Genomic DNA, 25,539 nt, shown 5'->3' on the forward strand with positions numbered 1-25,539 from the left:
ATTTCCATTCGAATTCCATTTCGGGCCGATCTATTTTGATGAAATTAAATGTAATAGATCCTATCGGATCCATCGGACAAACAGGCCACCGTTCTCACGGGCAGAACGTAATAATTTCGTTACCCATTACGGAACGCTCCCCGAATTGCTGCGATATAACAGTAAAAAGCGCGACAAACTATGAATCCATAAAACCCCAGCTCCGCGCCCGAAGGAGGAACGGATTCGGCACGAAAGACACACCAGCAGCTGTCACGCTGCTGTCCAATATGACACTCCCAAAAATATAAAACGCAAGCGGCGCTTCGTGACGCGAAAGCATAACCACCCAATCTGGACGCGTTTCCTCCGCTTTATGGCCCGAGTTCGGACTTTGAGAGGTAGTGATTTTGTAACCCCATAAAAGGAAGGCGGGTTTGTATTGAAATAACTAACCTATCTCACGAAATGGAAGCAATCTCTTGGTATTTTAATAATTTTTTTTGCTAGGCACTTCTTTGTGATATAGAGAGTATCCTTCACACACAAGAAAAAGGAACCAGATGCTGAGCGGCTTGGCAGTAAACAAACATACCGCTCGACGAATGGGTTATGGACACGGTAGGCTCGAGGCTCGCGATGCAAAAAAGCTTTACTGCGCCAACCAAGTTTCAAGTTCAAGGCTCGGCGCCAGGTTTCGTGTGCAAAGGTATGCTGAAAAACTAGTTTTGTGTTTCATACCCTTTGGCGGCGAATGCGCTGCAGATAAAAAAAAACTTCGTAACAGCAAAGTGATGTCGTGAGTTCGGTTGGAATGATGTGATGCACTTGAAGCAATTTGCAGTGCTGCTTTGCTCGTATGTGCACTTCAAGAGCGAACATGCAATGATGATGAATAATGGACCCGTTGCCAAAAACATTTCTATGAAGCAGCACTTCAATTAATTTTCCCAATTAACGACTCTGAACTTCATGAATCATATGTTTTTGCACGCCGATAGCCGATATAATTGTCAATTGGAAATCCATATCGCGCCACCAAGGTGTCGATGATAACAGCACAAAAGACCACCTGACTCATTGGGGCGCACATTTTCGTTTGGTGCATGGGAAGCCATCCCAATCAGTAATCGACAGATCGTTTCGTGTCGATTGTGCTTTCGCGTCACCAACTATCGAAAACATTGCCATTGCCACCAGTGGGAAATTGGCCACCTGATCTTCACCCGCGCCCACTGATGGAGTTCCGTCAGTTATCTGTTCCTCCCGGCACTTTATCAGCAAATAAATACCATCGAGTGTGTTATGTGCCTTACGCAGCGGGGTAGGGGTTTCGTCGATTAAGCAATCAACGCGTTCCGTTGAATTGAACTTGTGCCATGGCTGGAGGAATCGCATCAAACATGGTTCCAGAAATAGGACCGAGATGCAGCGACTCATGTATTGGACGTGACCACTATGAGATTTCAGGCGGACACAAATCGGAGAAGTGACTGTCACCGTTCTGTTTTGCTGTATTTGCTATAGAAAGTAGACACTTTGACTAAGAAAAGTTCAAAATTTCAGGACTATAGCAGGTACTCAGAATCGGTCTCTATGCTTGAAGTAATTCGAACGTGGAGCATAATTTTATGGGACACAATTGGACGACATAAGAGTTGAGGAACACTTTTATTTCTAATTCCATCGTTACGGAATTATATTAACTCAGGAATCAAATAAACTTGATGATGTCAGTCGCAAAAGGCTTTGAGAAGAAATGCTTCAGACATTTCCTTTTTACGCATATTTTATGAGTAATTATGAGGATCGCTTCCACCTGAGTGAAGTTGCAAACAACCAGAACTTCCGGTATTGGATTGCTGTTAAACCAAGAGTACTCAATGTACTATACTTACACTCTCCAAAGGTAACAGTATACAGATTTCAAACTATTTCAGCATCTGAGTCCGATTCAGCGCGTCGAATGTCAAAATGTCGACAAAGGCTGTTTTGCCGCAATCACTGAGCAATTGTTTTCGTTGAATATATTTTTTTAGATGAAATACTGAAGGCTAAATTTCTTTAAACTGGATATTTTTCATGATACTGCGTTGGAGTACATTGAAAAATGGAATGCTAGTCTAGGGGAAACATAACAGTCTTATATTAAAGTCCATTCCGGAGATTTAAAGTGGCATTAGTAGAAAAACCAGTTTATATAGATTGCAAGGGTTATGATTCTTAGGATAAAAAGATGGAGCAAATAATTCGTACCAGTTGCAAATCGTTGTGACGAACGATTTCAAAAAAAGAAAACATTTCCTGACTGTAGGGAATTCGTGAAGCTTTATGATTATATTTTGTGTTTGCCTGGTAGTATCGGCATCAGTCGAAATGATTTTTCTACAATGATCAATATTTGGACAACAAAAAGTCATGGAATGATAATTGTCAAACAGAACTTTGATCTGAAATTTAACAAATTTTATGATAAAACTTGCATAAATTATGATAATCTTCTCCGCAAAGTCTCTTTAGCATCTAAATATCAATTCGTTATAGGGAGCTAAGCGGGTACATCTGAGAATACTTGATTGGTTGGATTTATCCTTGGTTTTATTCATTCAGTGATGAATGAGGATTCAGAATTTTCTAAAATTAAATACAGTGCGGACTCGATTATATACAGTCTTCGATTTCTTTTCACTGTATATAATAGAGATGGGCAAATCAGCTCATCATGGTTAGCGGCTCAGAGCCGTTCAGCTCATCAAGTGAGCTGCTCATTTGGAACAGCTCTACAGCTCAGTTGAATTTTGCGGTTGTCCACACAATTGCATATAGAACGTAACTACCATGGGACATTTTATAGTGTGCATTTTCTTCATACACGAAAAGCAAAAAAATAAACGAATTTAATTTGTAATTGTACACAAACTAATATGAATTCTAATAATATAATATACAACAAATATTGAATGCTGAAATCCAACATAGAAGATGCTTATGATATGCTGAACCAGCAGTAGCCAAATAAAATGCCTTCAGAAATATTCGCCGAGACAACGTTTTTTTGATAAAACTACCGAGATATTTTTTTTTTTTATTAAATTCGTTTATTTTTACAGGCTCAGTTACATAAGTTTAAAGGAGCCGAATTCTTAATTATATTTTTATTACTATACATAAACATTTTCTAAATCTAAGGTAAGTAAGGTAGAAAACCGATTACTCGCGGTCTACTCGAGTTTAGTAGGGTGACATATTTGTTCAGGAAAAGGATGGGATATAAGGAAATTGTTACAATAATGATAATCACACACGAACATCGATAGCTTTAAGGAAAATATAGATTTGGGACATGTAATCAAGGTCTAACCGAGCCAACACATCTCTCACCGGCACATTGGGCTGTCTTCCTCTAGCACTGAGGGAGTTTTCTAAATTCGATCTGGCGACAAGATACAACTCGCACGACCAAACAACGTGCTCGATGTCGTGGTAACCGTGGCCACAAACACAAAGATTGCTGTCGGCAAGATTAATACGAAAGAGTAGCGCGTCTAACGAACAGTGGTTGGACATGAGTCGGGAGAAGGTGCGAATAAAGTCTCGACTCAAGTCCAGACTTTTGAACCATGGTTTGAAGCTAACCTTAGGGATAATTGAGTGGAACCACCGGCCCAATTCATCTTCGTTCCATTTGCGTTGCCAATTAGCGATGGTATTTTACGGACTAAAGAATAAAATTCATTGAAGGCGATTTGACGCTGATAAATATCGCCTTCAATCGCACCTACCTTTGCTAATGAGTCAGCCCTCTCATTACCCGGAATTGAGCAATGAGAAGGGACCCAGACAAAGGTAATGACATAACAGCGTCTGGTTAAAGCACTCAAAACTTCTCGTATTCTCTCAAGGAAATACGGCGAGTGCTTTTCCGGCCTCACTGAACGGATAGCTTCGACAGAGCTAAGACTATCCGTTACAATGTAATAGTGTTCAACAGGTCGTGAGGCGACGCTGTCCAGCGCCCAGTGTATTGCTGCCAATTCAGCAATATACACTGAGCAAGGATACTGAAGACTGTGTGAGGTGCTAAAAAATACGTTGAACACTCCAAATCCTGTGGACTCATTCATAGAGGACCCATCAGTAAAGTACATATTGTCGCAATTGATACGCCCATACTTTGCATTAAAGATCGTAGGAACGATCCCCGATAGAAGATAATCTGGAATTCCATGGATTTTCTCCTTCATGAACAGATCAAAATGTACAGAGGAATTGATGTAGTCAGGAAAACAAACACGGTTGGGAATATACGAAGAAGGAACAACCTGCATGGAGATGAATTCATGATATGAACTCATGAATCCGGTGTGAAAATTTAGCTCGATCAGTTGCTCAAAATTTCCGATCACCAATGGGTTCATAACCTTACACCGGATGAGGAACCGAAGAGATAATAAATTGAAGCGATCTTTTAGTGGGAGTACGCCTGCCAAAACCTCGAGACTCATGGTATGCGTTGAGGGCATACATCCCAACGCAATACGGAGACAAAGATACTGAATTCGCTCGAGTTTAATGAGGTGTGTTTTGGCAGCTGATTGAAAACAGAAACTGCCATACTCCATCACTGAGAGAATAGTTGTTCGATACAACATAATAAGATCTTCGGGATGGGCTCCCCACCAGGTGCCGGTAATTGTACGGAGAAAGTTTATTCTTTGTTGGCATTTTTATCCACTAATAGATAGAGAAATAATTATTCGCGATGACTAAGGTAACAAAAGGACCATTATCAATCATCAGCATTCATGCCGGGTGGTTTTCTGTATTGTTTTGATTCAGCACGCGGAAATAAATTTATGTGTTTCCACAGTCATGTTTAAAAATATGATATAAATATAATATAATATAATAAATAATGCAATATAGTAATTTCATTTACAAGCATATAATAATGTTTATTATTTAGTTTGGCGATGTAAGAGACATTTAATGTAGTAACGAATGATTGAATATCATCAAAACAAAAGCCTTTTTCCTATCTGGTATCTCTGCTAAAGCTAAAGAACTAAGAGGGACATATATTTTTCGTTTTTTGATTATAAATGCAAAAAAATATTTTTGATTTATCCCTTAAAGTTATGAAATATCTTTCTCATATAGAAAATCCGAATTCTTTCAGAAGGTGATAGAGAATCATATTTGATGATAAAAATCATTCTACGCATGTGTTCGAATTCCAACAATGACAGAGTTATTAATTTTTTTTTGTTTCGGGTCCAGTTCCCCTTAAACTGACTAATTCAAAAATTTCGCTACATAGGACAATTTTTTTTCTTCCATTTAACAGATAAGACAATTTAATACAGGATACAGTTATGAGACTTCTGAATGAGTGGATTGACGTAACATTGTAGAAGTGAAAAACTTCAAAGTTTGAGGTTTTTAAAGAGTTACTCTTAATTTTACCCAAAAAAATACATGATAAACTTGAATATTGCTATCAACCAAGTTGAAGCTCTCTAACCGCTCTACAATTTGTTCTTTGACACCCAGCTTCTATCTTTCTTAATTTCACTGCAACATTTCACTGCAATCATCAACAACATCAGTAAAACGTAGTTTAGGCTGCCAATAAAAATGGCCATTTCGATTTTTGAAACGGGAATCAATGTATAATTTTCTCTTTTTATATAAAAAAAAATACATGTCTTTAAAAATTTGACCGTAACAATAACAAGTAGAAAGACCAGAAGTGTTAAAAAAAATTATTTTTATATTTTTGTCCGCTTGATTATATGGAAATCTCCCATAGTGGGTGACGTACGACAGGCACACCCATTGCAAATCTTCATTGCACATAAAAACCCCAAAAGTGTTATATAAATATATTCTGTTCTGTGGTGGTGGTAGGTGATAAACCTATGTCCCGGCCGGCCGGCTATCGGTTGGAGTGACTTGCATAATTAAATGTGCACGCTTGTATTGCCAGCCATATCACGATCCAGATAATCCATTTTAATTGGACTCTTTGGTTTTTGCAATCCATTGATTGAAAAACCAATGGCGATGATTAGAAACAAAAATAATTGTGTCACTAAATGGCTAAGCTGAAACACAACTAGACTACATAAATTGATCATTGAAAGAGCTGCAAGTGAACCACGGCGAACCTCCTCCCGGTGTAACATCTGTCCAGAGTGAGAGAGAGTGTGTTAATTGGAAGGAACGATTTCACCAATTGACACTAATTGGTCGAATTGAGTCACTGCAAAGGCCACCACAATTATCGTTATGCAAAATAAGTGAAGTACGCATGAAAACGAAAGGTTGTCGGGACTTCTCGCGGATGCAGTCTCTATCTTGGATTATCTCTACATCCCGAATGATGATGAACTTCGTACGTGTTTTTTTTTCTTATGCGAAGTGGAACAGTGTATCGTAGAATTCCAACATTGACACTCTTATGATATTGTTTTTCTCGAGTGTCATAATTGTAAAAATTAGCGCTCTGAATTATTTTAGTCCTCAAACGAGATATGGATGTCACTCACGTTCCCAGTGGAACTTTTGCCTTCTCAAAGTAGGTATCACTAGCGTCATTTTTATTAGTAGTGCCTAGTTGAGATTTCTATGCCGAATCACACGCCTTGAATGTATTATGGAGTAGCAAGATCTAGAATACGCGTGACCACAGTGCAAGTCGGAAGAAATTTCTTTGACGAAAAATCTCCCGCCCAGAACGGGAATCGAACCCGAACCCCCGTCATGATAATGTGGGACGCTAACCACTCGGCCACGGGAGCACAAACGAGATATCTTGCAGTCAAAATGCATTTGAGCATTTCAATAATGATGTTTACTAAAATTAAAAATTACCCACTGTTGACATGGCGACAACTGTCGATTGAAATCCTCCCATCGGATGACGTCTTTTCCCGGAGGAGTTGTCCAAATTGAGGTTCGATTGGCGCTAATCTACCGTTCCGACGCTGCGCTGCACAGCAACGTGAATCGAAACTATGGTCACACGTTTTTCAGACACACACACACACACACACACACACCCACCCTCCCATTCGTCGTCCGTTCAGATTGATCCATTGTTTGCCAATTTTCGCAAGAGATTATAGATGTTGACTTGTCATGCAATGTGGGCATGTATGCATGCGCTATCGCTATTTCGTTTTTCGTCTCGACGCTGTCAAAATCTGCCGAGCGATGCGGAATCATTTTTCACCAGAAATTATTAGCTTTGGCCAGAGCCAAACAACTGGGCAGCAACGATGGGTTGGTTATGTGAGCCATGTTGCACTGCATGGCAATGCTGCCGTTGCTTTTTACGAGTGGGCGGCAAATTTTCCAATCGGGCTTGGCTCTCGATTATGTCCTGTGCGCTGCGATCTGAAGCCAGCAATGGTAACAGCTGGAACAATAATAACAACTAACGGATTTGCTGAGCAAAATTGGTGACAAAAACGGTCGAAGGGTAAACATTAAAATGCGAGTTAAGCGCGATGGCTAGTATAAACACACATATATACGTTAATCATTAGAATAGATGGTGGATGCGGTTCAGTCGTAAAACGACAAGTTATGGATTTCGTAATGACGAATTGCAGTCACTGTTCCGTGATGTTTGGTTTGCAAATTCTCATCATCAAAATTCTAATAACCCAAGAATGAATTAATACTACGTTTATAACTGATGTGCGCTTTTTATCGTTAGAAGCTCTAAATATGGTGTATGATATTTGCATTTTCGATAATAATAATAATTATAGAGATAGTCTAGTCTCGGTAACATTTTATCAACATACATATTTATATACGCGTTTGCGTATACGAATCGTTCGTATCGTTCCCAAATCTCATTTATTTGTACCGGATCAGAAGCCATTGAATTTAAGATGAGGTTAAGCTTGGGTGGACTGTACTCTTCGATTGCTCCCTAACAGCTTGATATTAGTATTTTGTTTTACGTAGGAAGGTATGTTTATTGGTCTTTTATGTGTTTGTCTAAATTGGTCTTATTTAACCAACTACCATTTTTTCGATAGATGCACGCTTTGAGTGGAATACGCATTACTTCAGATCAGGACTTCAAAAATTGGATAGATTCAAAATGAACGTGTCTTACGTGACGGAATTCGTGAATTGGCAGAAAGGTGGGAGAAAGTAGCGTTGGTGAATACTTCGAATAATGTATTAATTCATACAGGGTAACATCGATATAACGTACATTTTGCTTTCAAAATTGTACGTTGTATCGAATTGTACGTTATATCGAAGCATAATAAAGAAACTCAACTCAGAACTCAGAAACGTAGATTATATTACATTATTGTGTTGCTGTTAGAGTAAGGTTAATGAATAAATTCAACTAGAAAACGAAACCAACCTTTCTAAAGATGTTTCCCTTCGTACTGTTGATTAAAATCTGATTCATTTAGAATTCGCAATCACAAAACAGTTGTACTTCCGGGATTGGTTAAAAGTACAAATCAAGCTTTAGTACCAAAATACAGATCATCTATTGTTCTTCCAAAAAAACAATATTCAAAAAATTATTCCTTTGGACTTTAAAAATGTGTACGTTATATCGTGTGACGTTATATCGAGGGAACGTTATAACGAGGGGACGTTATATCGAAGTTTCCCTGTATTATTATTCAAATAAATATCTCTCAAACTTAAATGACGATTTCCGTGGCAAATCTTTCATCTCTTCTCAGCCGTCTTTGATCTGTAACTAACTTATGTGTGAAGTTTCATGACATTTCATTTCTTTATTCACAAGCTACAGTCATTAGAGTGTCACTATCTGAGCATTCGTATAGAAAATGGAAAAAGAGTAATATCATTGTTTTTTTATGGGCTAGTGCCAAAATTCTACTGACGATCAGCTTATCCACCTTTGCTGTCCATTTATTCGGTTTCTTCTCTCCTCACAATAAATAAAATACTCTATTCCAGATATCGATTGATACATGATAGGTATAAGTGTGTTCGAGTACCGTAACCAATGTGGCCAAATTCGATTCGTCCCGATCTTTGTGTTTACTGACGCAATTCTTCAACAGTGTACCAAGCAATTTAGTTTTGCGCAAGCAACTATCGCAAATAATTCTTGATCCGTCGAACAACAAAAAAGTTCTTGCAACGGATGCCGTTGTATTAGGCAATGTCAGTATCATTCTGGCCAGCCGTTTCGGAGAAGGTTTGATGCAGGTTTTGTCCAACGATAATCGGAATAATGACTATAATTTAAAAAGAACCATCAGCTTCTTACAAAGCTTCGCTTCATCGAATTTCGAGTGGTATGAAATAAGCATTTTCAAATTCTCAGTAGGTAATGCGACATCGAAGTCGGCAAATTTTTCGTGATTCAACAAAGCGACGAGTTTGTATTCATCTAGTTCCTTGAACCGTTTCGTCATTTCGTCAATAATTTTGTATATAATCGATTCATATAAACGACGACAATTGATGACGTTACTGTCATTCATGGTCCATACATCAATTGCATTTTTGAGCAGACTATCAAAATGATGACCTGATTTGAGCTACTCTATAGAAGCAAGGCAAGCCTTGACGATATGCACAAATTCTACTACTTTTAATTCCTTTTTTTTTTGCAAAAATAGATAAAGAACATCCGTATGTGCAAAAATATTCGCAAAAAGTCTTAGCAAGAATACAGGGTTGAACTCAAGCATGAATGCGAGAGGACCTCTGGATGTAGTTTCAGCATCAAAGACTCTGTCGCTAAGATAAATCTCACCCAAACATTCATTGATAGGTGCATAATTCAAATCTATTTTTGCAAACATTTGGCATTTTGTCTCCATAAATTGCTTCAATGTCTCGCTGCGTTTTGACGACTGGGAGCAAAATTCCACAAGAGATGAGATCGTGTTGAAAAACCTGGACGTTTTCTTGTTGTTTGTGCACGAGTGAAGCAAAACCAAGTTCAATAAGTGTGCGCGACAGTGAATATATCCAGCGAATAACCGTTGTTGTTTCACCAATGTTTGCACACCAGATTTATCTCCGGACATTACAGTAGCGCCATCATTGCTCTGGGCCACCATTCTGTCAGCATTGAGACCAAAGTACGCAGCTATTTCATCTATATGTCCGGCCAATGCAGCGGAGGCTTTGAAACGTAATTGATTAATTCTTTCTTTTTAAGAGGTTTTAAACTTTGCAGTTCATTCGCCCCTAATTTGAAACGTAAGCATACAAACGTGTACTATATGTACCAGGTTCAAGTTGTCGAATGAACAAAATCGATAAAAACGATTGAATAAAATCCTCATATCAACACCACATCCACAGAAATCATGAATGAATTTGTTCGTTTTTTTTATTCGCATCATGCTCACTCGGGGTGTTTGGTGCTGTGTACTCTCGCGGTCTCGTGCTCTCTCTCAAATTTTAATGACGTCAGGAGCAGAAAGAGAAACAGAAAGAGAAACGATGACAACTACGAACAAACACTGAAGAATGGTGGTGTGCATTTTCCATCGTTTGCATCGGGTTTGTTCAGCAGAAATATTGAACCGAAAACGTCATTTTTACGCAAGACGGCGCATTAGTAGTAGTGATCGTTTCATACGTAGTTGACTGTGTTTGACCTGTGTTTGGATGACGGCAGGTTCAGATGAATGGTTTGAACCCGGTAGTTATTGTTGCTTATTTCGTAGCGTTAAGGCTGTGTTGCGCATATTGGAGTGTATTGAAATGTCAGATTATATTCTTCACGGTGGGTTCCACCAAAATAGAAAATATAATAAGGATATTCGGGATAACATGGAAATTACAAAAAAAATAACCTTCGATAATTCCTCATCCATGTTACAAATGTGAAATAATATACATTTTATTCTGAGATTGTCTATCTGTCCTATGAACAGTTTGAACAGGCGGACGAGACTCAATTGAAAACCGAATACCTTTTCACGATTCGAATGTGTAGCTTTCCCCTGCAGAAAATGTACTCAAGAATTGATTGTTGCACCGCTGTCGGAACCTTTGACATGTTCCTCTTTATAGCTTTCACGAGTTTTATCTTTGTCATTTTATAGGTCGTGTTGATGCAAAGGTTCTCGATCACCAATGAATTCATTGGATGAGGAATTGAAGGCATAACAATGAACGTGTACACGCCAAAACCATGAGATTCATAGTTTGTTAAGAAAAAAAAATCCCAATGGGTTAGGAAAGCAAAAGCGCTGCAACCGCTCGAGTTCAATGAAGTGTGTTTTGGTAACTGAAACTGAAAAAAAACTGTCACACTGTATCTCTGAGAGAAAAGTTTCGAAATACAACTTCATTAAAATTTCCAAGTAGCGTCGGTAAATGTATAGAAAAAAGTTCATTCCTGTTGGTATTTTTTCCAGATACCTTAACCATATTAGGTACGAATGTACATTTGGAGTCGAACCAAACCCCACAATACTCAATTTTTATGAAACAAGTGCTGGGCTAAGCTTCCCACAGAACAAAAACACAATTTTCTCAGTTTGCTCTGTATAGAGCTCAATAGTTTGCTCAGTTTGCTCCCTAGCGGAATCAAGTTAAGGTTGACAAATTTTCTCAAGTATTCCGTAAAAGTCCTTCCGGTCAGATGCTTTTGATCCAATGACAACAATCTTTCCATTATCGGCGATTCGTCTTAAGTTTCAACATTTTGTAAGAAAATTTACATAAGCTTTGGACCCATGTAGGAGACCTGACTCACTGCAAAGTTTCCTTGAGGATAAGTGAAAAGTTTCTCACAGAGCAAAACTCTGATCACAAAGGTAGTATCGCTATTGGGCGGTAGGAACTGATGTTGGACGCAGGTTTACAAGGTTTTTCAATAGCTAATACTTGTACTTGTCTTCAATCATTTGTAACAATTTCATTCCCCAAAAACGAATTTAAAAAAATTCAACGAGCAATATTGTGGCTCATCAGGGATGTTTTGTCTCACAAAGGCCCTATTTGCATGTCAGTAGCAAACTCGAAATGATAAGAAGGAGCACATGGTGCTCATAAGCCGCGATAACGACACTGTATGCTTTTAATGTAAGGCACATATAATCACACTATCTGTGCCCGTACCTCGTATACCTGAAAGAATGTGAGTCAAACCAAACAGAAAACAATCATGCGTACCAGGGAGTACACACGTGTAAACCGAGAAAAAATGTCGCTAGCAGCAGTGGTTATATGAACGACAATTCCGAGTGTGCAGTTGGATGTGATAAATGAACACTTGGGGCGATTCATCAAACGATGTGCCAACACGTACGCAACACAGGCTTTTCCGATTGTGTGATCACATCCATTCATCGATTACGGCTTGATTTATTCTACACCAGTTTTATTTACACAAACCTTTCTGATTCAAGCTCTGCGACCTTGGCCTGAATTGGATTTACAAAAATTTTCTTCATAAATCATCAAACATTCATCAAACGGGATGGATGGGAGGGAGCGCTGAAACTGATCGCTGTGTATACATTTTTCGCATGTAAACCATGCGTTTTGTTTAGACTGAATTCGGTGATCGCTCAAATATTCATGTGTCGCAAAACCGAACAGATTCAGCTGAAAATCCGCTGCATAATGTGGTGGTGGTGGTTACTGTGCACGTGCCGCGTGTCACAGTAAGTTTGATCTTTTTTTTCTCGTCTTCTACTACAGAGAAGGGAACAAACGAACCCAACGGTATGTCACTGCAGAAATAGAGTATGAGGGAACGGGCAGCCAGAAGTGCATACATACCTTCACTCTCGGTTTTGGATGGGTGGCACACGTTGGCGTGTTTAGGGCGGAATTTTCCGAACGCATGGGAGAGCGTGAGATCCGCGCTACTCCGCACCGTATGAAAGGTGCTACTATTTGCTGAGAGACTCTGTTGTGAAGGCGGAATATCGGTTCTAGAGAGTGAGAGCCTTGTAAGTGAATAAATGTGTTGTAGCTCAACATAAACTGACAGTTACCAAAGGTATGTCTTTAGTTTTTTTTTTAGTGTTTTTTTACACAAAAACACTCAAAATATATCAATAGTATCACAGAATAACGGAATTTTCTCGTACTGAATTCATAACAATTTGATGAATTTGGATCTATTCCCTGGTCGTTTTGTAGAAAGTGAACCTGCTGAATAAACAATTTAAAAAAAGTAGCTGTTACCGGGGTTTTAGAGAATTAGAAATTTAAAAATGCGTGTAAATTTGACCCATCGAATAATATTTGTAAGGGATTTTAACTCTGATAGAGTCATTTGGGAGCACAATCTACAGTGACATTTGTTTTGCACGAATCAGATAATAGACTTTCCTCGCTCCCATTTAATTACGAACATATGATTGACCCCATGCGAATTCAGCCAACTGTATCACTTATCCTGCAATATCATACCTGGGTAATTGTCTATTACCTTGATCGCGATTGGCAGTGTGAAGCAGACTCGCAAAATTCGGAAAAACTAAACATCAATTAATGAAACTATAATTGCGCTACAAACGATTGGGTGGCGCTCGCCGAGATCTCTGAGTGGACTTTCCATTTCACGGATTTATGTAGCGAATTCACTGATTCACATGCGGCGAACTTTGAAGAAACTGCGAGGTGCTAATTTTCAGCGGTTCTCGCTAAACGTTACCACAATGGTTCGGTTAGTTACCGTGGTTGACGTTTATTTAAAAAAAAAGAACGAATATCGGTCGGTTCATCGGATGATCATGCGTGCAATGGAAAGTGTTGCCAAATTCGTAAAAAAGTCATGAAACACAAAGCATTCACATTTTTGCCTTTAAGTAGATATTTAAGATGGTACATAATATTTTTTTCTAAGAATTCTAGTAAAATACGTTTGATTTGAACTTAAGAAATCGTAAATCGGTTGAGCGATTTGCAAGTAAACAAATTTTCAAAAATGGGCGTGTTGGCAAAATGGGACGAAATGAAAAAATGCGCCTCTAATTTTTTTTTCGAAAACAATAAAAACGCGATATTTGTGTAAAATCAGCTAACTTTTCTCAGTAGATTCGTTTTTCATGGAGTTGCTCGATACAAGCAAAGCTTAAGTTGCAAATATTTCCCTTATCATTTGTGTCTTGTGTCTTGAGTAGACTGTACACTTCGTAGATGTTCTCCGTGATTGACCTGAGCCAAACATTGAACCTGAACCTTCGAAGTTGCACAAAGAACACACTGAATGACGCTTGGGAGTAGCAAATCGTTCTCATTATGCAAGTTCCGGTGATTCGAGCTTTAAATATTCAATAACGACGCGGCCACGACCTTACAGTCACCAGAGAAAGGGAAGGAATGTTAGCATGATATTCACTGCGAGAAGGGTCAGCTCTATAGCGTGATTCTCTTGCGCTTATCAAGGAAGGAAAAATTGTTAGTGAGAATAGGTAAGTAGAATCAGGATTCACTGTGGTGAGTGATGTGATTTGTTGTGCGTAGTAGGTAGGTTTTTTTCCTTTTCTGATAAGGTCACTTGTGAAACTCCTTTTAAAACTCCCAAACTATATTATTTTATTCATCATTCGTAGAACATTTTAAATTTATTTTTTACAACCTGAGAAGGTAGCTGAGAAACTTCTTTAATATTTCTCGAATAGCAGATATATTTTTCAACTTGAGAAGGTCACAGGTTTTCCTTTACATGATAGCCATGGATAACAGCTACTACAATTATCCTCCTTAGGGTCTTTGGACCCTCTGCTCTATTTCTCAATAGATTCAGATTTAATTTGCACTTTATATGGTATAAAGTTGGGACAATGTATATGACGAAACATGATGGTTCCAGTTTTTGAAGCGTTTATGTGAATTATTCATGACTTGGCCACTCATGAATTCTACTTTTGAGCCTTAGCAGCTGACGGTTAGTGCTGTGACACCTGCGGAACCGGAACTACGCTGTGGTAATAATGAAAACAACATATATGAATGCTAGGGTGGCAATGGATGTATGGGAAAACTTTCATCATCGAATTTCGAAAACCGACCATGTACATATTGTTTATTGGTCAAAAAAAAATGACTTGTGCGCTTTAAGGCACCCCTGAATCACGTCCGATTGAGCTGAAACTTTGTACATGTTATTTTTTTGGACCAATAAACACAATATACATGGTCGCTTTTTGAAATATGACATGACCATTTTCGCTGCTACCCTAATGAATGCTGATAAAAAGTTGAAGAGAAATTTGTCAAACAGTTAGTCGAGAACAAGCTTATTGGGCTACAGCTAGTGGGTGTTCCAGTTCTGATCACAGGTATTAGTTTTGCTGCTTTTTTAAGAATATGGTTATAAGTAAAACCAGTGGGGTTTACTGCAATAAATGCGCTACCGTCACCTTAGGAGTTCGGTCCTAACGGTCATGTTGGCGGCGCAGATATTGCTCGTGTTAATGGACCAATCAAAACTTGGGATTTTCGTTCAGAAAATGCTGTACATTTTTCAATTATTCAACGGTTTGTTCTAGAACAAGTAGAATTTTCTTAATTGTAATAGGAGCTTTGAAATATCCTCAATTGATCGTTGCAAACATTCCTGCGATCTATCAAGAAATAGTCGAGGAAATAACAGTGCTGATCGAGATCAAAAGCAACTCGCAGCTATATCAACACTGTACCTTCGTCATCGCGAACTCAGTAGCTGAGCACGTGCCCTTTTTGCTTAGACATTTCGTATTGATTTGTTGTTACAGTTAATTAAATTTTTTTTCGAAATTGAATTTTATTTTATTTTATTTTAGTAGTTTATGAAACATTGATAATTTCCCCAAAGTTTTTCTTTAAAATTGTTTATGTCTCTGAAAGTGACAATTTTCGGCGAGTTTAACGAAAATCAAGATTGATAATCCGGTGCCCACATAAAACTCGAACAAAACACAGAAGCGAATGAATAGCTTCGAGAACATGTGTCGCGAATTTGTGCAAGACAAACGTAGGAATAACGAGAAGCATTTGTACGATTGATTACAGCGTTTTCTTTGCGAAATGGTGAAGTCAATATTACGCTGTCCAAATGGTTCCATACGGAGACGCCAGGATTGTGTCGTGCAGGTGACGAATTTCATGCCATCTCGTCTTAGGAGTTGGCAGCACCATCTCAGATAGCAATGAAACGTTGTGGATGTAAAGACATGGGTCATTTAAGCAACTTTGCATATTTGAAATATTCGAAAAAGAATTAGACTACTTTTTTGGAAAAAGCCAAATTTTTTTTCTTATTTTTTACAAAAATTTATAACTTAAAAACTACGATACCCATAACATTCTTGTCAAAGGTTGAAATGTAGGAAATTGCTTAAATTTTTATGAAAAATACCAAACAATTTGAAAGTTAAAATTAATTTTTTTAGTTTTTTTCCATTACCATTTCCAGTTCCATTTTTTTTGTCGGGAGTGAGAATTGAACTCGTGATCTCTGCATGAGAGGTATGGATGTTACCACTACCCCAGATCGCCTCCTCAATCACGATTAATGAAAGAAGGAAACATTTTCAAGGTCAATGCATTTTAGGCTATGCATTTTTTATCCTATCTAACATCGACATCCCGATAGACCAGTATGACAACGTGTTACACTATGCAGACTTCAATTACACATGCTTTCAGTGGATATATGAGGAAAATCTACCATACTAGTGGTCAATTATTCTATAAATATACTTATTTCGAACTAGTAGTTATAGGGACTAAGCAGAAACTTTCAAACAAATCTGCTATTTCAACAAAATTCGAAGAACAGATAATTTTCAACAGAAAAAAATGTATGTTGATGCAAATTTCAATTGTCAAAAAATCATGAAATGGTAAATTTATGAATATTCTGAAATACCATTATTCTGCATCATGTTTTTTTGGAATTATATTTAATATAACTTTTAAAATTGTGACATAATCATTTTTATTATCAATGTCTGTTCATTATTATTACTAGAAATAAATATTCGCTCGATTAATCAAATATTGAAAGACGATTCTTGCGTAACTTTTGAAAAGGTCCTATGTAACATTGACATCAACTCGAGAAAAACCAAGTTGAAGACCGGAACATTTGTTTTAAAGGGACTCGATCTTCATCACTACTTTTACCACTAGCAGTCAATAATAACTCTGAAAAACGAATCGTAACTGTTGTTCTGTGATTTTAGTCTAAAGTTGAAGCTTCCGAGTGAAAAATGTTACATTAGACGCTTTGACTTACCGCATTTGTACATTGGACAAATTACGTTGCACGATGAGAATTTGAAAATAGCTACTGAACAACGATCCTAATACAGAATCTTTCTGAATAAACGCTCAAATTTTATTAACTTCTACAAAAGTGAACAGATTTTTATTTGCAAAAAACGAAAGTAAAGCTTATTTTAGGACATTTTCGATGTGACCACCTCTTTTTTCGATGACGCATTTAAAACGGGGAATAAAATTCTTCATGCACAACTCTAACATTACGACTTCGATGCTGTTGAAAATTCGAATTATTTCTTCTTCAAGTTCCTCCAAATTTTGTGGCTTATTAACATTGCAACGGTCCTTTACGTACCCCCAGAGGAAGTAATCGATGACGAGAAATGTTGAAAATCTTACCACAAAAGGACAAAAGTTCATTAAGGCTTCGGTTGCTCAAGTATTACGATTTCACTAAAAACACACGTTCTTGTAAATTGTACATCTTGGCACATAAAACCATTCGATCAGACTGAACGGGTAGCCGAATACTATCGTCCCGAAGTGGGGAATGCAGTGTTACCATTGACCATTGTTACCATCGTTACCAAAGACCCTGTACTTGCACTTCGTGCTGAAGACAGATCTTTATTGTTATCACTCGTTGAATTGCACTAAAAACGATAACAACAAAAACTCAAAACGACCGTAGTACGATTTCGTGTTGTTTTGATTGCTTTGTCACTTCGGACGTATCGAGCGTCAGAGGAAAGTGGCGTCCGAAGTAACAGTCGAGTGCTTGAAATTCGAATATTTACATTGGACATTTTTTGAATCGGTGATAAGAATGTGAAATTGATAGATACTTGAACGATTGTTTTCGGAGTGCATTCAATGATTGAGAACTAGTAGTGTGCATCCGTTGACTCGATTTGTTTACATTTGTTACATAGAACCTTTTCAAAAGTTACGCGATAAATTTTCGAATGAATTGAATATTAAAAATGGCTAGACGATTATTCGATAATCGAATAAAAAAAATTAGACATCTCTAATCACAGCTATCTAAACTTAAACTATCCGATGTGCTCAGTAAAACCGCCACCACTGTCGCGTCCCCATCGAATATCTGGTCACTCGAATGAATGAACAAACATCAAACGAAGTCGACTACAGTAAATCACAATCGTAAACTTCCCGGTCACTCATAGCGGCCACGGATTAGCGGCAGTAGCACCGCGTTTGTGTTAGTTCGCGAGAGTCCAACGTTCGAAGCGGACGGTACTTTGCAGCCGTCCCGTCTGCGACGGCTTTGCATAAGGATTTTCCAAGTAAAAGAAGGAGAGAGAGCCCAAAACATTATGCGTGTGCACAGAGAAGAACATAAAAGAGAACGAAAACTGAGCGGGAGGATGCTTTCTCTCGGCTCGTTTCAATTCGTGTTTTTCGGGGATATTGGCCGCGGTCGTTGTTTCCGTCGTGTTGGCCTAGGATCGTATCGCAGTCCGTCGTCGCTTTCCGTCGTGGATAAATGTGTTGTACAGTAGATGTTCGAACTTTTTTTTAGTGCTTTTGATCCTGTCATGCAATTACTAGTGAAAACGAAAAGCAGAGCAAAAACGATTAGAAATATGTTACCTTAGATGAAAAGTTCCCACGGACGGACGGAAGCTGTGTACATACTAATTATAGTAGGATCCGTCTCGTTTTCGCCGATTTTTGAACATCGAATTAAACAACTTGGAACGCAGATTTCCTCGGATTGTGTTTAATGTGTGTGCTGCAGCAGAGACGCAATTATCGATCTCGGGTTCGTGTTCGACAATAAGTGAATACCTACTACTGTTTTGAGTCTACCGCTTCAAGAGCCCTTTTGAAGAGCCATTGTTAAGATTTGTTCCTTGAGAAAAATATTTTTGGAAAAAAGTGTTATATCTTGAAAAATATAGTTTATAATCCTCGAAGGACCCTCGTTAGTTACCTATACGCAAAGTGCAGATTAATCGATTCAAATATATCTAGTTATCCCATGAAAAGTGAAACAATTTTCAAACAGACCCAAACGCTCGCCATTAGAAACGGTGCAATCGAGTGAAACCACAACACTCCCCCGAAAATTTATAATCGTCAATTGTCGGTGGAAAAATCGAAAAGAAACAGAAATATGGTTGGTAATAGCCTTTACATAACATGTCCAAAACAAATGCCAACGATTGGATTTGGCTCTGGTGAAGCGTCGCATCCGCTCCAAACTGAGAAGAAATTCAAGTTGAAGGCCTCGGGCTTCTGCTGCGAAAGAGTGTTTGACCGGAAACGAGAAGAAAATTACAGAGCATAACGTTAACGTCAGCACCATCAGCAGCAGTAGCGATGATCGAGCGAAATAGGAGAAGCATAACGAAACTATATCAACAATATTGACAGTGAAACGTGAACGTGTGGAGTTTGGAAGTCCTTCGAGAGTGGACTTGCAGACTCGCAGCTCTCGCGAAGACCGAACACACACACACACACACACACGGTTTCCCGATGCGTCTGAGCAAGAGCGCGACGCCTCACCGCGAAGAGCAGGAGCCGATTTTGTCATGCTGAAAACGCAAACAATGTGTTTAATTATGTAACATCAGTTTGTTTTCCTTCCTGGGAAACCATTCCTTAATGTCAGAGTAATGTGAACTTTGTGATTTCTCGCCCCCTGTTCGGTGCTAATGTCGCTCTGATGTCGAAGGGTTATCAATGAATCGAAGTCCTTCCAGACTGATAATTTGCGTTGTTTATATTTTTGTCAAATTCAATTACATAACCAATCATTAACAGGGAAAACAAGAGGCTGTTCTGAGGGATATCCTCGGTTGAATCGTTGCCAACGAGGTGCTCGAGATAACGACACAGCGGCGGTCAATCATGAAGTGTGCGCGTTTGTTTTTATTATTCCTATCGGAATAATTTTGCAATAACTGCACCTGCCCCTGATATTGAGCAAACCGAGACGGGTCGAGAGAATGCCATCTCTGCCGCGGGAGGTTGTGGAATGTGCTGGGATGCAATCGGTGCTGTGTTTTGAAATGTGCTCAGAAAAAAAGTTCTGTTATAGGGCAAGGTTGAAATAAATATTTTTTGGCAACAGCACATGCTGATGCATGATGCCGCAAGAGTCGAGAGAGATTTGAAAGTTCATAAAGGTGTTCCTGGTTATCGGATGAGCAGTAAGCGTTCGATAATTTGCCGTCTAGATCGGTCAGTTGGGCACTTAGGCTACACATCGGTAAATGCGCCACTACTCGTTGGACATTGAGTCTAATAGCCATAATTGTCTAATGTAGTTGACGTTCTGGCAATTGATCCGTACACATCTATAAACTTGAATCGTTTTCGATGAATTCCGCAGTTGGCTTTACGTGACCACAATTTTTATAGTATGATCAAATCACGATCGACTAATAGGTGAGATTTTACCACGTGGGCACATAGATAGCACATCATTTATCAACAGAATCTATCAGTATGAAGCTGGAGGGAGGAAATTGACAACTACTCGTAATACACTTATGCCCATCATACTTTATATAGGTAACCGAAAAGATGCAAAGATTTTTATTCAGACAAAAATCAACTATGGTGAGATTTTATGCATGCAAAGTGCTGTCTGCCCGGCTCACTATCCTTCAACGTGGCGGATTTCAATTTTTGGGATACTCTTTTCAACAATTTTGACCGAATATAATTAAACTTTTGCTTAGAAATAGGGGGGTAATGTACGATTGTAAACGGCTTTTTTTACGATTTCGTGTGAATATATTTACGATGTTTGGATGCCGCATTTTCTTCTGAATATTCGATTTTTTTTTGCAATCAAGTGAAAATTCGAACTCTAAAAAAACTTTACTTTCTCTAAAAAAACGTTACTTTTTCTAAAAAAACTTTCAATTTACTTTCAGCTTTAACAAATGCTGTTGATTTTTCTTGGCTTAAACAATAGAGTAGTGCGGGGCAAAGGTGCGCAATGGCCATTTTGAAGCAAACGAGCATAAAATGTCGACAACAGTGTAGTCGTTTGATACATTATTACACCAGCAGCCCACATATATAAAAAAAGATACATTTTTTAAAAATTCGATTAGTTCAAAAATTGCTTGTGGGGTAAAGGTGCGCAGTGGCTGTGGGGTAAAAGCTCGCACTAGCATTTTGCTCTGAAAAAAATTTATAAAATGTCTTCAACAAAATTTTGAACGGGACCCATAAGAAGAAAACTGATTTGAAGAAATGCACTCCAGAAATGCTCAAGTGGCCCGATAGAGGCTTTGAGAGGGAGTCTCGAAGTGTCGGATTGCGGCAGACCTCGGTATTTCTGAATCGGCTCTGAGAAAGGTGCTCATACCAGAAAGTGATTTATGATTTGAATCTTCTTTTATTGACGTTTCTACTTCTGCTGGAATGTGTCAGCGAGCACCTAGTGCGGTTCAGATAGGTATTTACGATTGAGCAGTCTGAGGATCTGCAGGCCACTGGACAAAGCTTTATATGGCATGACTCTCAAAGATTTACGACGCATGGCGTTCAATTTTTGGGAAGCCAACAACCTCCAGCACGAATAATTCAACAAAGTTGCAAAACTAGCATGAAGAGATTGGGCTTCTAGCTTCATGTGGAACCACCGTCTGTCTCTTCGAACCCCACAACAGAAGCAACAGCGATCCAAGGCAAAGCGTCGAAATCCTCAGAACCCAAATCCAAGATGAGGAATAAAAATAAATAATTGCCTAAAAATAATTCTAAATAAATTTCAAATGGAAAATGTTTTTATTTTCACCATGCATTCAAATCAATAACGGTTATGTTTCGTTTATGTTTATGTTTTCACAATGAACTTCAAATCAATATTTTTTTAGATTTTTTTTCAACAATGAGTTTCAAATAAATCAAGTGAAGGTAACTATGTATTTATAAATTTGATCTATATAAATAAAAATGATTTGGTGTCCGTTCCTCATGATTTAACTCAAGAACGGAGCCACGAATTTAAACAGTCAGTATCAGGACTGATGCGTCTTAGTCTGCATCAGGTTTATATGTCAAAAAGTAAATTATATACCGCGAGTATAGATTACGTACATGAAAATAATTTCTGTTGGAGCTTGAGTGTTCGAAATAATCAATTGTGTGTGGGAACAAATTCTATTTCAAATGTTGGACATTTTAGAATATCTTATATTGTCAGTCTCCTTCCTCCCAAAAATTTCCACGTGGTATGTTCTACTATAACACCCACTCTTCTCCACCCATAACAAAACACAGAACACGCCTCTCCTGCCTAATGGACGGTGCCTACACTCTCCAGTAACGATGCTTTTCCCGCTTCTGATGATAAAGCAATTATTTTTGGTATAAATTATCTCAGAAGTTCAATCCAATGAGTGTGCACTTTAGCCCCGTACGGTACGCACCTTTGCCCCCACTATGGGGCAAAGGTGCGCATTTGTCTTTTTGTATTAAACTAGGTATTTGTCCAATTACAAACACAACTCGAGAAATGCTTGTACTACATTTCGAAGGTAATATATATAGTTACAATTTGGTAAGCAAACGAAATTTTATTTGCTTTTATTTCAAGAGTTATTGGAAGACAACAGTTAGGTGCGCACCTTTGCCGCGCATTACTCTACTGGATTTTGTTTTGTAATTGCAAATAACATCTTTTATACTCTCATTCGTTGCAATAAGTTGGGAATTTGCAAAGCTTAAGGGAGTATTCTAGTCTACGAATTCGTATTCTTCATGTTTCTGAAGTTTAGACATTCGAGTATATACTATAGAAAGGACCAATCTTCAAAATGCAAGGCGGTGCTGATGTTTAACAAGATTTTTACACTCAGTTGAGCTCTCACGATTGTATACACATGTTGTAACCATCGGCGAACCCTTTTTTGTTGAGGGATTAAAAACCAGGTGGCTTTTGCGCCACTCTCCGAAGAGAGACCACCCGTCACTTTTATTGCCCAGCTATGGTAGAGCCCCCTCAATAAAATGGTCCCGAACGGTTTAGGTCTTCGACACTGCCGCATACGGATAACGAAAACTTTCGACATCTGGTTGCACCAGAATGGTCGACACCTCTATAACCAATTCTTCTAAAACACCGCGGAGAAACACCGAAGTTGGAATTTCCAAAGGAGGAAACGAATGATTTGGAAGATGGACGAACGAATCACGATTCTCCTAGTGAAATTCACTTTCAATTTTCAAACCTTTCTATTCGCTTCACATTTTCACTCTAACAGGCTAACATCTTTCTTAACCCTATTCTCTTCTCTCCTTTCCCCCTCTTATGATCATGGCCATGTCACACTCTTAGAACATACCTGCGCGCAGGGTTTTACCTCATCTACTGAATCCGGATTGGTTCAGGACCTCAGGAAGTGCTGTGGTACGGGTGGTCTTTCTTCTAAATGCACGGTGTGTGCGGGATACTGCGGATACACCGAGTATCGGCGGACGTTCGGTTTGGCTCCCGTCCGTTTCGCCGTGGTTGGGGACTCACCCGGTATTCAAACGAATCAATTTGTCCAGCAGCAAGGTCCTGTACAAGCCGCCTGATGAACAGGCTTTCCTTTGCTAATTTTACACCGTGATATAATAAAACGGAACACTATATTTTTACACCTTTAAATAATGCCGAAAACGAGATAGGCACGTTCCGTCAACCGACCGCTCCACAAACGAAATGCCCGAGAAACCCCAAATTCGGTTTAATCAGACCTCTGAGTATGCCAAGTGGCTGCAATTAGAATTCGCTCGTAGTACCCATTATAATACAACAAACATTCTCTGGAATTCAGAGCCCTCTGTAAGCGAGTCTGTTCCAACCATCGCCATATTCAAAGACCACCCTCAATTGGGAGCTCTTCATCTTTTATAGCGTGTTTTGAATTTTGATTTTTTTTTCATTTGTTTATCCTCAACACATTTTTTTCCACCAAACGTTACAATGTGTTCTGGCGAATGAGCACACTCCCAAACACAGATCAAATGATTTGTTGTCAGCATCGTTTTTGCACCGTATTTTGCGCCGTATTCTTATACCTATTTCACACCGCGCTTGAATCTGGTTTGGTTTCTCTATTGAGTTATTTTTCTTCACACAAGCGTGTACGGTTGGTTTGGAGGCGCCCACCAGTCCCACCTGGCCCAGACCATGACTTCCCTCAGGCGAAAACCTGCTTCGAGATTCTATTCACTTGCCCAATATTTTTTTAACTCAATATTATTGTGAATGATTTGCTTTTCACAATTCGCAACAAATATTATTATCGTAGCGTTTATGAAACGAATTGCTGGTTGAGATGCATTCCTTCAAATGTTTTTCGATAAAATAAACCCTTATTCCGGAATTCGATTAGATTTGAAATTAGCACAATGTTGCATCCTTTAGTCTGATCGAGCCAAATCCTAACGGGATGTACAAATGTTGCAACCTTGGAATGCACAATACAAAATTTGATATCGTTCGGATTGCGATATGTCAAATCCGATCAGGTTTCGAAAGATTGGTTAATAGGTAGTCCATACATGCAAGCGCTTTTCGTTTCATAAACGCCATACTTATCAGGTGTTCATGAATGGTGGTTTTATACAACGAATCTACTAATTCATTTGTCGTGTACCGAAGATTATTCTTGAGAAGTGTTTCGATTTGATTGTCATTAGTAGCAGCATGGACTTTTCAAACAACCCAAGAAACAGATCTCCAGAGATACAGTCCGTGCACCTATGTAATAATTTTTTGTTCGTTTTAAAACCTTGAGAGATGCGGAAAAATGAAAACGCTGAATCGAAACTCGCACTTAAGTCTCGGTTTTCAATACTACTAGAATTCAACCATTTTTTGTATCTTTGGAAGTATTTATTCTGACAGAATCCATGGTCCTCTATTGCGATTAAAATAAATTGACCGATCCCAGTTCATGTGCATTTCTTTCAGAATATACATTTCAGGGAAAAAGTTAAGTCTTATGAAAAAATATGGATGTTTGACCAGGCAGCACTCTCAGGCAACTCAGTCTTTTTATTGATGAATACAGAATGTTCAGGGTGGGCATATAGTTTAAAAAATCTTATAAATACAGAACCTACTTAAATGTATTTGAAGATTCCAAGTGGACATTATCTAAACCCCCTATCCACTTCTCCTTATGAATTTTTGAAACTTCGTACCAAGAGAGAATACGTGTTTGTTATGAACGCGCGCTGGTGAGCATTAAACTCAAGTGCAGCGCAGCGTATGTTTTTCTGAAGACTGGAAAGAACTTTTCGAAAATCCTATTATTTATCGAGTTATATCCATTTTAATGACGCTTTATATGAACTACG

General features: G+C 38.5%; 1 protein-coding gene across 15 annotated transcripts in view; it reads left to right on the forward strand.

Annotated features, from left to right (window-relative positions):
- LOC129771733 (hippocampus abundant transcript 1 protein) overlaps window positions 1-25,539 on the forward strand; it is a 112,967-nt gene that overhangs the window by 27,834 nt on the left and 59,594 nt on the right. For 10 of the 15 annotated variants that reach the window (XM_055775713.1, XM_055775717.1, XM_055775706.1 and 7 more), the window contains exon 1: window positions 18,434-19,339. The exons of 1 other annotated variant lie outside the window; for it this stretch is intronic. The gene's annotated coding sequence lies outside the window, so the exon portion shown is untranslated. Of the gene's footprint in view, window positions 1-18,433; window positions 19,344-25,539 lie in introns of those variants that run through there. 4 more of the 15 variants (XM_055775709.1, XM_055775720.1, XM_055775707.1 and 1 more) reach the window with 3 other exon arrangements.

The sequence above is a fragment of the Toxorhynchites rutilus genome, chromosome 2 (assembly GCF_029784135.1).
Source record: "Toxorhynchites rutilus septentrionalis strain SRP chromosome 2, ASM2978413v1, whole genome shotgun sequence".
In the NCBI taxonomy this organism is placed as follows: domain Eukaryota; kingdom Metazoa; phylum Arthropoda; class Insecta; order Diptera; family Culicidae; genus Toxorhynchites; species Toxorhynchites rutilus.